General features: G+C 36.1%; 1 protein-coding gene and 1 non-coding gene across 4 annotated transcripts in view; both read right to left on the bottom strand.

The window, feature by feature from the left end:
• Fgf12 (fibroblast growth factor 12) overlaps positions 1–13,454 on the bottom strand; it is a 341,337-nt gene that overhangs the window by 38,824 nt on the left and 289,059 nt on the right. The gene's annotated exons all lie outside the window — the stretch shown is intronic.
• Positions 3,146–3,250, bottom strand: LOC125352086. Its single transcript, XR_007211094.1, has one exon. It is a non-coding gene; the product is annotated as a U6 spliceosomal RNA (small nuclear RNA).

Below are 13,454 nucleotides of genomic sequence, written 5' to 3'. Positions count from 1 at the left end.
CTGGGCCTTGGACTCAGGGCCTGAGCACTGTCCCTGGCTTCTTCCCGCTCAAGGCTAGCACTCTGCCACTTGAGCCACAGCGCCGCTTCTGGCCGTTTTCTGTATATGTGGTGCTGGGGAATCGAACCTAGGGCCTCGTGTATCCGAGGCTGGCACTCTTGCCGCTAGGCTATATCCCCAGCCCACTCACAAAGTCTTTTGAGTGTCCCAGTGGAACATCCATGGTACTACTTTGCAACATTTAAGTTTAGCCCTTATAATTTGAACATATTTGCTGCAAATAGATTTCCCAATTTCACAATGTGATTACACAGTGTAAAGAGAGGACAATTCCTCCAAAGCAAATGTAGAAGAAGGCATACATTACAAAATAAAGAATCGAGCAATTATCTTTCCATTTTGAGAACAGAATATGCTAAGCAAATTAATGACGTAAGTAAGATTGAGAAAGAAGGCTCAACTTTTTCCAAGACTAAACTATTTTCAAGCAACAAATTAGAAGTGAAATGTCCAGATGACCATTAAGGAACTGAGTCTTTAAAGCTGACATTTCCTTCTTTATTATTTACTTACTATTTATTTTCTAATCTTTAACCTGAATAAAAATAAAACAGAAATGAGACAATGGGGGAAAAAACTCTAAAATCAGTAACATGATCATTAAGTTTGTGACTCATAAAATGTCACCATGTATGATCCCATTGATGTCAACTTCACAATCAACGAGAAGAGGAAACAAGATAACCTCTATGGTCTGTTAGAGACCAAGACAACTATGTGTCTCCAGTGGAGTTGGAAAGATACTGGGAAGGAAGGCTGAGTGTAAAGTGGGATTTGGAAGACATAATAAAATTTCAAAAACTTCAGGTAATTAAACCTGATGCTTTTCAAATTCCTAAAGGCATCTAATTACCAGCATTATCACCCAGGTTAGAGCAAAGAATTCTTGACCCTAGCAATTACGATAAGGAGGTAAATATGAACAACCTACAAGTGTCCCCTGGGAGAGATTTACTTTGGGCCACTCTGCGTACAGAGACACGACCTAGATTTGATGTTCTTCTTTACTGAACAATAATAGCAATAATTAACAATGACCTCTAGGATGCATAAGTTTTTCATACTAAAAAATTTTACAGATATGTTTATAAGGTAAATAAAAATCATCAGAAGTGATAACCGAATCTAGCTTGTTTCAATGTAGTTCAAAGGAAACTATGTGTAAGATACATGAACAACTGAGAAAGGGCTGGAGTCATTATCACTACTAACTAAAATTGGTAAGCTATTGCCTTATATATTTTGTCCTTGATGGACAGAAGAAAAAGAACAAAATAATTTCTGAGTTCTGTTGTAGGTGCAAGAATTTTCAAGCTTAAAATAGAATGCTATTGTGATTCTAGGGGCAACATCTAGAGGGTGTGGACTCAATAACTGAGTTCCAAGATCCTACATCAGATCTGAGATCCTATGTATTGTATTTGATTTTGTTACATTTTTGAGGAGGAGGTAATTAGGATAAAGAAATAATACTGTCCACAAATATAAAGTGGCTTAATTGAGCCAGCAGACAAATGTTGAGCTGCCTTCCTTTTGAGACATGCCAAGAAATGTAGAAACCCCACTTGACTAGTGTTTACAAGGCAGCATGGAGAGCTGAGACATTTGGTTTAAGAATAAAGGAGAATTATTTATAATTATTTGGCCCTCTGAGAAATCCCAAATCATTTAAGTGTATATTAAAATATCTTAATGAAGACAATAATCTTTCTCAATCAAAAGGGAAAGCTAGGGGCTGGGGATATAGCCTAGTGGCAAGAGTGCCTGCCTCGGATACACGAGGCCCTAGGTTTGATTCCCCAGCACCACATATACAGAAAACGGCCAGAAGCTGCGCTGTGGCTCAAGTGGCAGAGTGCTAGCCTTGAGCGGGAAGAAGCCAGGGACAGTGCTCAGGCCCTGAGTCCAAGGCCCAGGACTGGCCAAAAAAAAAAAAAAAAAAAAGGGAAAGCTAAAGATAGCTTAGCTGTTTATGTCTAACTATCTCCTTTTCCTTACTCTCTGAAAATGGTAAGGTAAAAGCAATAGTATCATATACTCTTATGCCAGGAAAGCTCAGGAGTAAAATCACCTCTGTCCATATAAAATAAAAGTTATTTGCTTGGATGTTAACAAGAATGATTTCCATGTCAAAGGCCAATCATATATGTGCATTGATTGGGGGATTATCAAGTCAATTTCTTAGTGATGACAAGTTTGTTCCCTGACTCTAGGAAACAGAGCAGTACTAAAGAGATCAATCAATAAAAAAAAAAGGAAATTACTCTTGTTGGAGAACAGAAAGAAATTACAGTCATATTGAATGTGCCAATCAAACAGAAAACATTTGTTATGAACCATTTTTTTTCTTTTCCACTTAAAAAAGAAGCTACTCAGTGAGCATATGTAAAAATAGAAGTAAGTAACAACTTAAGGGCATGGGTGAGATTGGGACAGATATGGAGAGAATTAAAATAAAGGAGATATTGAAAAAGTTGCATTAATAATGATAACAATAATAGTAATATAATAATAAACTGACATGTTGAATTTAAAAAACAAAGAAGATCCAAGAGATAACATGCTAAGCATTAATTCAAAAAGAAACTGACAAAATAAGTCAAATACATTCCCACATTATTTCCCTTTTAACTGTGTATGAATTCCTGTGGCATATTCAGATTTCAATAAGTATCAAATCTTCATAAACATAGATTTCAGAAGCAATGATTTATATGATTTATAATCTTGGACAAGATACTCTCCCTGTTTATTGACCATTATGACAGTTAATCTTGACAGTCAACTTGAGATGTGTCTATGGTATTTATAAAGTGTACTTTTCTAAGTGTGCCTCTGAGGATATTTTCTAAGAATGGTGAATATTTACTTTAAATTTGTGTAGCATAATCCTATTGGCTGAGAGTCCTGAGGAAATTAAAGGGAAAAATAATGAAGATATCAGCCAGCCAACAAAGGCAATCTATCTCTCTCTCTCTTTCTCTCTCTCTCTCTTCTACTACCATATATTATTCTCCACAATAGGCCCAGAATCAATGGAGTCAAAGAATAGAGACTAAAGTCTCTGAGTCTATAAACCAAACCAAAACAAAACAAACAATCCTTAAATTATCTGTCATGTCCTTTGTTCATGGATCATGCTAATCTTGTCCATTTCATTCCAATTTTAGTGTATGTGCAGCTAAAGCAAGCATGGTCATATATTTTATTCAAAGTACACTATAGTAACTAACAATAACTATACCTGGCCATTTGTTTTTTTTGAAGAATTTGGAAGACTGAGGTTTTGCAGGATAGAGCAGTGCTGTATTGTTGAGTTTAGAGTTTAATGAATAATTTTGGTGAGAGGAAGACCATAGAGTTTATAGGAAAGTAAATTAAGTAAACTACAGGACAGTGGGTACGGTGATTAGTGCTGAAATGAATCAAGCACCATGTACCAGAACAACAGGAAAGATGTATTTCCAAACCCCTTTCATTTGAGAAGAGAGCTCCAAGGTGCCCCATGTATGAGGAAGTATTCTCCCAAGTTTTAGTCATGGTTTAAGGGGAGTTCTGGCAGTCTCTGGCACTACCTCCACGTGTCTGGTTTGTAGGCATGCAGAAAGCAGGAGTTAGAGGGTCATGGAGGCTCCCAGATTTCAAAGAAAGGCCTGGGAAGCCAAGGAATAAGTGACAGAGTCAAGATCCGCAGTCAGCCACTAAGAACTTAATAGGCGAAGGTGTGATAGTGGTATCTACACTGTAATGAAGACCTCAGGATGTTAGAATTGCCAGGGCATCAACACTTGCTGAGAAAAGCCACAATCAATGAGGAGCACTCAACCAGAAAAAAGGCTGCAAGGGTGCAAATGGTAAGGCCATAGGACAAGTTCTGTTTCATACCTCTGAAGCTCATGATTTCAGATGCCAGGAATGGCAGAAATGAAGCTATTGTATTGTTTGTCCTTATCAGTCTGGGCTTTGGTTTTGATTCAACCTTCTCTTATTATTCTCATACATCTCCCTTTTGGAGAAAAAGTTCAGTTTGGGCCATTGTTCTTCAAAGTAGAAACTTAAAAAAATATTTACAGGGACTTTACTGCTCAAAGTTTGCCATGAGTCTGAAAAAGTCATTTTGAATTTGAGCAGCGTTGGAACAGTTAAAATTTGGGGGACTTGCAGCATTGGAATAAATGTCTTTTGGTGAATAAGATGATTATGAGCTTCTTGTGGACCAAGGGCACAATGTTAGTGGTCTGAATATAAAGTGTTCCACAAACAGTTGATGTGTTAGAGGCTTGGTTCTGAGGCTTACATGAAGAAAGTAGGTCACTTGTAGTGGATCATTGGAGTATATTGCTTTTTGGTGTCTTCCTGCTTCTCTCTTTGCTTCCTGACCTCCCTGAACAGAACAACCTCAACCTTCTTCTCCCTCGATGACGTTCTGTATCACCCATGGTCCAGAATCACAGGAGTGGAGCCACTATGAGCTGAAACTTCTGAAACTGTGAACTAAAATAATAATTCTATCCCTCTCTCTTTTCTTTCTTTACTATTCTTTTTTTTTCTCTTGTCCGTCCTGGGGCTTGGACTAAGGGCCTGAGCACTGACCCTGGCTTCTTTTTCCTCAAGGCTAGCTTGTTACCACTTGAGCCACAGTACCACTTCCAGCTTTTTGTTTATGTGGTGCTGAGGAATCAAGCCCAGAGCTTTGTACATGCTAGACAAGCACTAACACTAAGTCACATTCCCAGTCCCTTCTCTCTTTAACTTGTTTATGGCAGGTATTTTGTCACTGCACCAATAAACCTGAATAGAGAAGCCATTAAAATAGTATTCAAAATGAAAGCAACAAGATTGTATCTAGATCCCTCACAAAACCATGAATTCATCTTTTTTTATGATTTGTACTGCTTAAATTTCTTGATGCCCAAAAAGTAACTTTTTCTTTTACATGATTGGTCAGAAGAACAGTGTCTCCCAGAAGAATCATAGGATGTTTTTGCAGAGATAAAATGAAAGAGTCGACTACCTTGATATTTTAAATAATGATGAAAATGTCCTATTTTTGACATTCAGGTAAAAAAGATAATAAAAGAACCAAAGACTTTGATAACAAGGATTATGGACTTAGAAGAATCCACATTGTGAACTGATAGGTATCTATTTACAAATTAGACTTGGATTCTTAAAGAATGAGATGAAGATGATTTAGGATCTAAAGTACTAAGATCAATGTTCTGTTCTAAAACATGAGTAATTTCCATCCTCTTTGTTTTTTTGATTGATCTCTTCATCACTGCTCTATTTCCTAGGGTCAGATTTTGACATTTAAACTATGACAAATTTCATTCTATGACTATAGATGGAAATGGAAAAAAAAACCCTGAAATAAAGATGTGGTAAACAGGGTGGGAAATAGAATATTTAAAAAGCTATAAATATATGTAGACTTAAAAAATAATTGTCATTCATTTAAATAATATTTGCCTCTTAAGAAGTGCAATGTCCATATCTCCAGTTTAACTTGATCCTCAGCAAAACTCCATAGAGTAGGTCCACAGATTAAGATTTTGAGGTGTTATAGCTTAACTTGGGCCATACATCTAATGAACCACAGAGCACAATCTTATATTCATCCCTCTATTCATCCCTTTATGTTACCACCAACATCATTCCTAAGTAGGAAAACTCTATTAGCACAGGAACTCATTAAAATCATGTTTACCCTTTTATTAACTGAAAATCATATTTATTTAACTAGCTGTCTCATTAGCTTATTGGAGTCATTACTGCCTGTCAATCAGAGACAGCAAATGAATGAATATTCTGCACAACAGAGGAACCAACAGGACCGTAATTAATGACTTTGCTAATAGCAGCTCCGTGTTCATGCACATTGATTCTAGAGATATGGAATACATGCTTACAGTCTCTAGGGAACAATACCCACTTCTAACTTATCCAGAGATCACCTACTAACAATCATTAACAATGCATTCTTTAAACTATTTATTCCTAATAACCATTTACACATGGATGTTCTCCAATATTAATTATTTAGATTTGCATCCTTCTTGCTTCCAAATTTTTGCATTTATCTCATTCAGATGGTAAAAGTAAATTATAAATGCATAATTGTCTTAAGCAGAGGTAGCACTTGAGCTTGGCTCTTGAAAGAAAAATACTATATAAAAGGACATTCAGATATAGAGTGGATAAGGATGAAGGGAGTAGCCAAAAAAAAAAAAAAAAAAAGATTAAAAAGGTAGCATCAATGGAAGCACTAGAACAAATGTCCCTTTATCCTTCATCTCTCCCTTGTTACTTCCCTCTCTTCCTTTCTCTCCCCTCTCATTCTCTCCCCCTATTTCTTTCTCTATCTTTTTGGGGGTTTGGACTCAGGGTCTCCAACTTAGTAGGCAGGCAATTTACCACTTACATCATGGCCCTGTAACTCTAAATAGAATTTTGATGTCAGGCTTTTTGGAAGGTCATAATTGCTTTAGCTATATGTATAAACACTCATATACTTAAAACCATAAATAACTGCTTAAGGATTTGGTCCTAGACATCATAGTCCTCTTCTAATTAATATGGGAAAAGGTGCTGTTTTTAGTGAAATGTACACCTTTTGTTTCCATATCTTGGGAGTTTGTTTCTGTAGATAGATAGATAGATAGATAGATAGATAGATAGATAGATAGATAGATACTTTTATATAAATATGAAGAGATACTTAAGCATCGCACCTTTGTGATTGATTCTCTTCTAAGAATATCCTCTTTTCGTCTCACTGTATATGAATATCTAGATTAGCTGTTTTTTCTTAATCAGTCTATCAGTCTATCTACTGGACAGATCAAACAAGTCAAGACAATAATTTAAATCTTTTAGAAAACTATCTTATTTCAAAGTAACTCCGTGTGTGTATGTGTGTGTGTGCGCGCATGCATGCATGGGAAGTCAGTAAAGTTAAGTTATCCAGGTCAAAGATAAGATTAGTTTGTCATTTTCCTAATAAGTTGGTACTTTTACATCCATTTGTGTTAAACCTATTCAACACTTTTACCTAGCTTCATTATCTTTCTATTTTTCTTTTCTTTTCCTTCTTTTTTTTTTTTTTTTTTTTTGTCATTTGTAAGGCCTTCGTGCTTTTCCTCAACTTTACCACTCAAGGCTAATGCTCTACCACTTTAAGTCATACTGCCACTTCCAGATTCTTGAGGGTTAACTGGAGATAAGAGTTCCATGGATTTGCCTGCCAGGTCTAGCTTCCAACCATGATCCTCAGATCTCAGCCTCCTGAGAAGTTAAGATTAAAGGTGCATGCCACCAGAGCCTGGCTTTAGTTATCTTTTTCCTAAGAAGATGATCTTTAGTTGAAATTAACTTGAATTTTGTGAAATTGCCTTATGAGGTACTACTATATGTTCATTCATTTGCACCCAGATTTATTAGAAAGTGTTGAAAAATTAAGATTTTTGAAAACCACATTAAACTAATTAAAAAAATATCATGTTTGTATGTTGTTGAAAGAAACAATTCCCTTTGAAATAGCTTAAGAAACCTTAATAAATGATTCAGCTCCCATACCTAACTTTAAAAGCAATCCAGAATAAACTGATCATATTTCTTTTCTTTTGGGGGTGGGGGTGGGAGGACAAGATTGGGACTCGAACTTGGTACTTTCTGCTTTCCCTCATTGGCTAATGCTCTACCAAGTGAGCCACATCTCCACTCCCAACCAGCCATACCTCTTAGATTTTCACATGACTATAAAGAATTAGTCATGTTAGTCAACAGATTTGATCAAATTATCAAGCAACCAAAAAAGTCAAATATGTCAATTTAATTATTTGAAATTCATTATTTGATATTCACAATTGTTTAATCAAAATCTATCAAAGACAAATAAAAAATTTCACTTTCTAATTAGTTGGTCAAATGAAGGTTGACCCAATTGAATTGGAATGAAAAGATTTTTTTTACCTATCTAGTCTCAGTCAACCCTGACCCATCATTTAGTCCCACATTAAACAGACCTGCATGCACAGATGGACAATAACTCCACTGTCTTTGTCACAGAGCAATGTAGTCTCAGCATGAAAAGCAATTTAACCTGATAGCTGATGGAACCCACTCATTTCTACCCTATCCACTATAGTGGACACAAACTAAATGTGACAATTGACCATCCAAAATGTGGCTCTTATGACTGAGGAAATTGTTAATTTTAAATAGCTATATATGTGTGAGCCTGAGGTCTTCATGGAACCAGATTTGTGAAGTGATAGGGTTAATTGGGGACTTTTCTTTTGTGTTCTTACTCACATATGCATTCGTCCAATAATCTGTTTTTCACCTTGACCTAGATTAATTACCTTTCCAGACAAGATCTTCTCTAGTGAAAAGTAATTAGAATCATGTGAAATTGACTAAGGAGGTACAACTTCATTTTCACTCATTTACATCCAGCTCTTTTATTGAAAAATGCCAGAAAAGAGATACATTGCCTTTGAGTCACCTATGAAGACAGCCTGTATTGTCTGTTACCTAAGCCCCCTGATAACAGAGTTCACCTTTGTTCAAATTGGCACTGGTATTTCAGCACTCCTTGGAAGAAATGGAGACCGTTTTGCCTCATGATTGTCACATTTCCTTTAGAATAGATTGAACTCTAAGTTGTATTTCTTCATTTGTTAAAATTTGCCTTATTGGTGTTGAAACATAAAGTTAACAGGGAAAATAAAGGTTTAATATTTTACTGAAAGGATGACCACATCTAAATCCTACCACTGTGTTGTCTCTGAACACAATGGCATGTACTTCTAGACATTGTGCTTGGACTTTCTTACATGCTAACCTCAGTGTTGAGAAAGTTAATCTCTGAGTGTAGTAATTTTTTACAAGACAGCAAGCATAAACATAGTTTCACACATTGTTTCATGTGTTAGACATCAGCTATGGTGTAAAATCCTGAGGAGGAAGCATGTTTTATCTAGAAAATAAAATGCGGGCTTTTGGCATCAGATCTAGGTTCAATTTCAAGTACTAAGCATATAGCTTCATAAAGCTCCTCAGTGCCTTTGAACACCCATTCACTTATCAATAAAGTAGAAATAATACTTCATAATTCTTCTGCAAAGAATTAATGATATATTACTTTGAAAGTAGATACTATCTGGGATTTATCAAACATTCAAATGTTACACACCCCAACATTAAAAGATTATGAAGTCATGGCTCCTATGCTTCAAGGGAATTCATGTGGATAGATATAAAAATCATTGCAATAAAACGTAATGACTACTCTCAGATATGTGCACACTGCTATGGTGATAAAGATTCAGATGACTGAGTCTTCCCCTTGCAGAAGGAACTCATTAGGCACAGAAAGTGTTGTACACAGAACAATCCAGGCACAGCCAAAGGCAAATGCAGAGAAGTATGACATATTTGCTATATTTGGAGAGTGGGGAGAACTGAATTGTGGCTGGAACATATGGCACATGGGGGGAGGGAATGTCAGAAAATGTTGCTGGAAAAGCAGTCAGGGTCGAAATGTGAAGAGCCATCAAGGTTTTATTAAAGGGCTTGGCATTTATCTAACCACGGAGGTGGATTTGTGGTGGAGATCCAGCAGTGGTTTTTCATGGGCACTGAAATGAGTGGATTTGTTTTTCAGGAAATATTTTCTTGGCATAAAAGTAGCTGATGAATTAGAGTCAAAACGTGTCAAGACCTAGAGAAACAGCCTCCTAACTGGGCTCCCTGCCATCATTTTAGACTGGAGGAGGCTGCAGTGCCTGCAGGCCATCCGTGCAAACCACCCTCATAAGGCTAAACACAGGAAAACCCCACTGAATGCCAGGAGCTGACAGGGTGATGACTTCTACTTCAAAACACTGTTTACTCTTTACAGAAGCATTCTTTTCAAGATCCCAGGGCTCCTTTAAATAGAAAATGCTAGTAAATTTAGGCATCCCTTTATAGCTCATTAACTACTTTCTGGAGGTGGGGGGGAGTCAAGAAAAATCATAAAGATATACTTTCAAGAATTCTTACTAAAAATCCATACAGAATGGAAGTAAAAAATACATATTTGACATTATCAGTGGGAACAGGAATTTGATTTATAAAAGTGTTGTGATATAATTTATAGAAATTAGGATGTAAGATAATGTGTTATGGTTTTCTATAGAGTCCTTTCCAGAATATCAGCCACATTAGCTCAAAACATTGTTGAGAATAAGCATGACGATGTGAATAGTAACTTTAATACAGACAGAAATATAGTGCAGGATCACAGAACAAGAACTTTTTTTTTTTTTTTTTTTTGCCAGTCCTGGGGCTTGGACTCAGGGCCTGAGCACTGTCCCTGGCTTCTTTTTGCTCAAGGCTAGCACTCTGCCACTTGAGCCACAGAGCCACTTCTGGCCATTTTCTTTATATGTGGTGCTGGGGAATCGAACCCAGGGCCTCATGTATATGAGGCAGGCATTCTTGCCACTAGGCCATATCCCCAGCCCAAGAACTTTTATTTCCTGTGAGTATGAATGTCATACATAGTGTTAGGTTAATTGTCATTTCTGTCTTCAGTTGGGTCAACAGATGAATTCTGTCCATTTCTACAGAGAAACAAACACTTTTATTTTTCATCTTGTTTATACTAAGTTAGGGAACAAGGCGAATGAGATGTAACCACTACGAACAAACTGACCCCCGCTCCAATCAATTACATCAACAAGGTAAAGTCTAAGCTACAAATAAATGCTGAAGAATCTGAGTTCTAGAGTCAAAGGTATAGCTCAAATGACAAAGCCCTGCATTTCAACAATAGTATGGTCAAAAGATAAATATAATCTCAATTCTTCAAACAAACAAACCAAAGGGCACTGATGGGAAACTCTCTATAAGGAATGCTTTGGGAGAAACCTTTGAACTATCCTATCTGGGACCAAATTCCATTTCATGAATTCACTTTTTTTTCTTGTTTTCCTCAAGTTTTTATTTTTTTTTTTGTCACAGCAGATAAAAGTCTAACATATTGCTTTTGTAGTCGTTTGTCTTCTTTACCCTGTGTCTCTCAATTTTGGTATTCCCTTTCAGTTTCTTAGTTCTAATACCAGTATACATGCTTTCCAATGTACTCAGATAATATACAGAGATAGTGCAAAAGCAATACTTGCAAAACTGTTTGGTATAAATGAACTGAACAACTCATGGGGGGGAAAGGGTTAGGGAGAGGGGGGAAGAGGGAATGAGGGAGGAGGTAACAAACAGTACAAGAAATGTATCTAATGCCTAACGTATGAAACTGTAACCTCTCTGTACATCAGACAATAAAATTTTTTAAAAAGTAGAAGAAAAAAAAGTCTAACATAGTCCCAATGTTTTCTGTCATAAACTCCTGTTTTTAGAAATAGATAATTTCAACTCAAGCTCAATGCCTGTCATGTAACAGGTATTTTATTCAACTGTTGCCTACAAGTGTGTCACTATACTCACACAAGCTATTGTGCATACCTTATAAAATATTGAACTAATTCAGAGAATTGTGTGTGAGTTTATTTTATAATGAGGCTTGAACTCTGAGCCTCATGTTTTCATATATTTTGTTTGTTCGTTTGTTTTTGTTGTTGTTCCTGGCTGGCACTCTATACTTGAGCCACACCTACACATCTTACCTTTTGCTGGTTAATTGGAGGTAGGTATCTCTCAGATTAGTTTGAGTTTGAACCTTTATCCTCAAATCTCAAGTTCCTGAGTATCTAGGATTGGAGGCTTCCACATTTCTTATTTACAAAAGAAAGCAATACTTACAAAACTGTATGGTGTAAACCAACTGTACAACTCATGAAGCAGAGAGGAAAATGTGGGGGGGAAATGAGGGTGGAGGTAACAAGTTAAATAAGAAATACACTCACTGCCTTATATATGAAACTGTAACCCCTCCATACATCACTAACAACAAAGAACTTAAAAGAAAAGAAAAGAAAGGTATGTGTTTTAAAACTCCTATTTTCTTCTATGTTTGATAGTAAAACATAGATTCTCTATAGGTAAATTACTGAAAAAATAAAACTCTACCTTTAGTAACCTTCCTTGTGGCTATATGTAGCTATCTGACTAAATAAGGATTAACATAATATTAACAGAAGTGTATTTTGGAGTTTTCAGAAAACTTGATTGCAATGAAGAAATATGGCTTTAGAGGAAACATTTTGTTTCTTCCTGCTTTGTCTACATGCTATCATCACTGTAATCATAAAATTTAGATATAATGGGTAGAACTCCAGCAGCAGTCTCAAACCAAAGAAGTCCTGAAGGCTCTCATTGGGGATGGAAAAATAGAAAAACAGACGTCTGGATCCCTAATTCCCTCTAAAAATCCTATTCCAGGTATGCACTGTACTGTATACCTTCAAATATATTTTTATAGTAAATATGTTTTGATCTTATTTAAGCCATCTACTTTAAAGTTTTATTATTATACTACAGTGAAAATTAATGTTAACCAACATATGCTATGTAGAAAAAAACATACTCATGTCTACAACAGTTATCAAGGACAACATACAAAAAACAATTTGGGAGGAAATATGTTCTATCAGTCTGAATTTTCTGGCTTGAAAGTTAATGATGTAATAAATAAGAATATCCTCCCATAGGGCTGTGGAATTTTAGTGATAGTAATTTTTATATCTATGACCACATTTAATCCTTGATGTAAATCTGTGATAAGGCATCAGGAGTTCTATTTCCCAGATAAACAGATGATGAAATCAGAGCTCACGACGACCTTCTCAATGTCAAACAACTACAATTAGAGTAGCCAGAAATCAAATCCTTTCAACACATAGTTCACTGCTTTCTTGTTAATAATGTGCAGTTTCTACAGGTGAAAATTAGTCATATTATTATATGCCATTCATTACCTGACTCATTTTGGCTCCTTTTTTACAGAAAAAAAAAAGACATGGCTTCAGTAGTTTGCCACTGAGATTTTGTTTTGGTGATGATGGATTTAATGACTGGATTTACCTTCCCAACATAAGCAAGCAAAATATCATACACTATGTGTAGGAAACCATGGTTTTCAGCCTTTGAAAAAGATGCAGATGAGGTGAACAATTGAGACAGTTGAAAGAAAGAAAACAAATATAGTATACATTGCTCCAGAGACAGCAAACAAAACACAGTAAGAAACAGCTCAGTCCACAAAACTCACTGATTAAGAAAACAGAAATTGTAAGCCAGGGAGCTGAGATACCTAGAATTTGTAAGACTGAGGACAAAAGAAGTGAACTCCAAATTTCTGTATTGCCCCACAAGTGTTTGGATCAACACTGGCCTGCAAATGCATGTTAGAGGGAAATATCTAAGGATGATGAATGGAAGAAACTACT

The sequence above is a fragment of the Perognathus longimembris genome, chromosome 5 (genome assembly GCF_023159225.1).
Source record: "Perognathus longimembris pacificus isolate PPM17 chromosome 5, ASM2315922v1, whole genome shotgun sequence".
NCBI lineage: Eukaryota > Metazoa > Chordata > Mammalia > Rodentia > Heteromyidae > Perognathus > Perognathus longimembris.
Note: the sequence above shows the minus strand (reverse complement) of the source record. Positions and strands in the feature narration are given on the sequence as shown.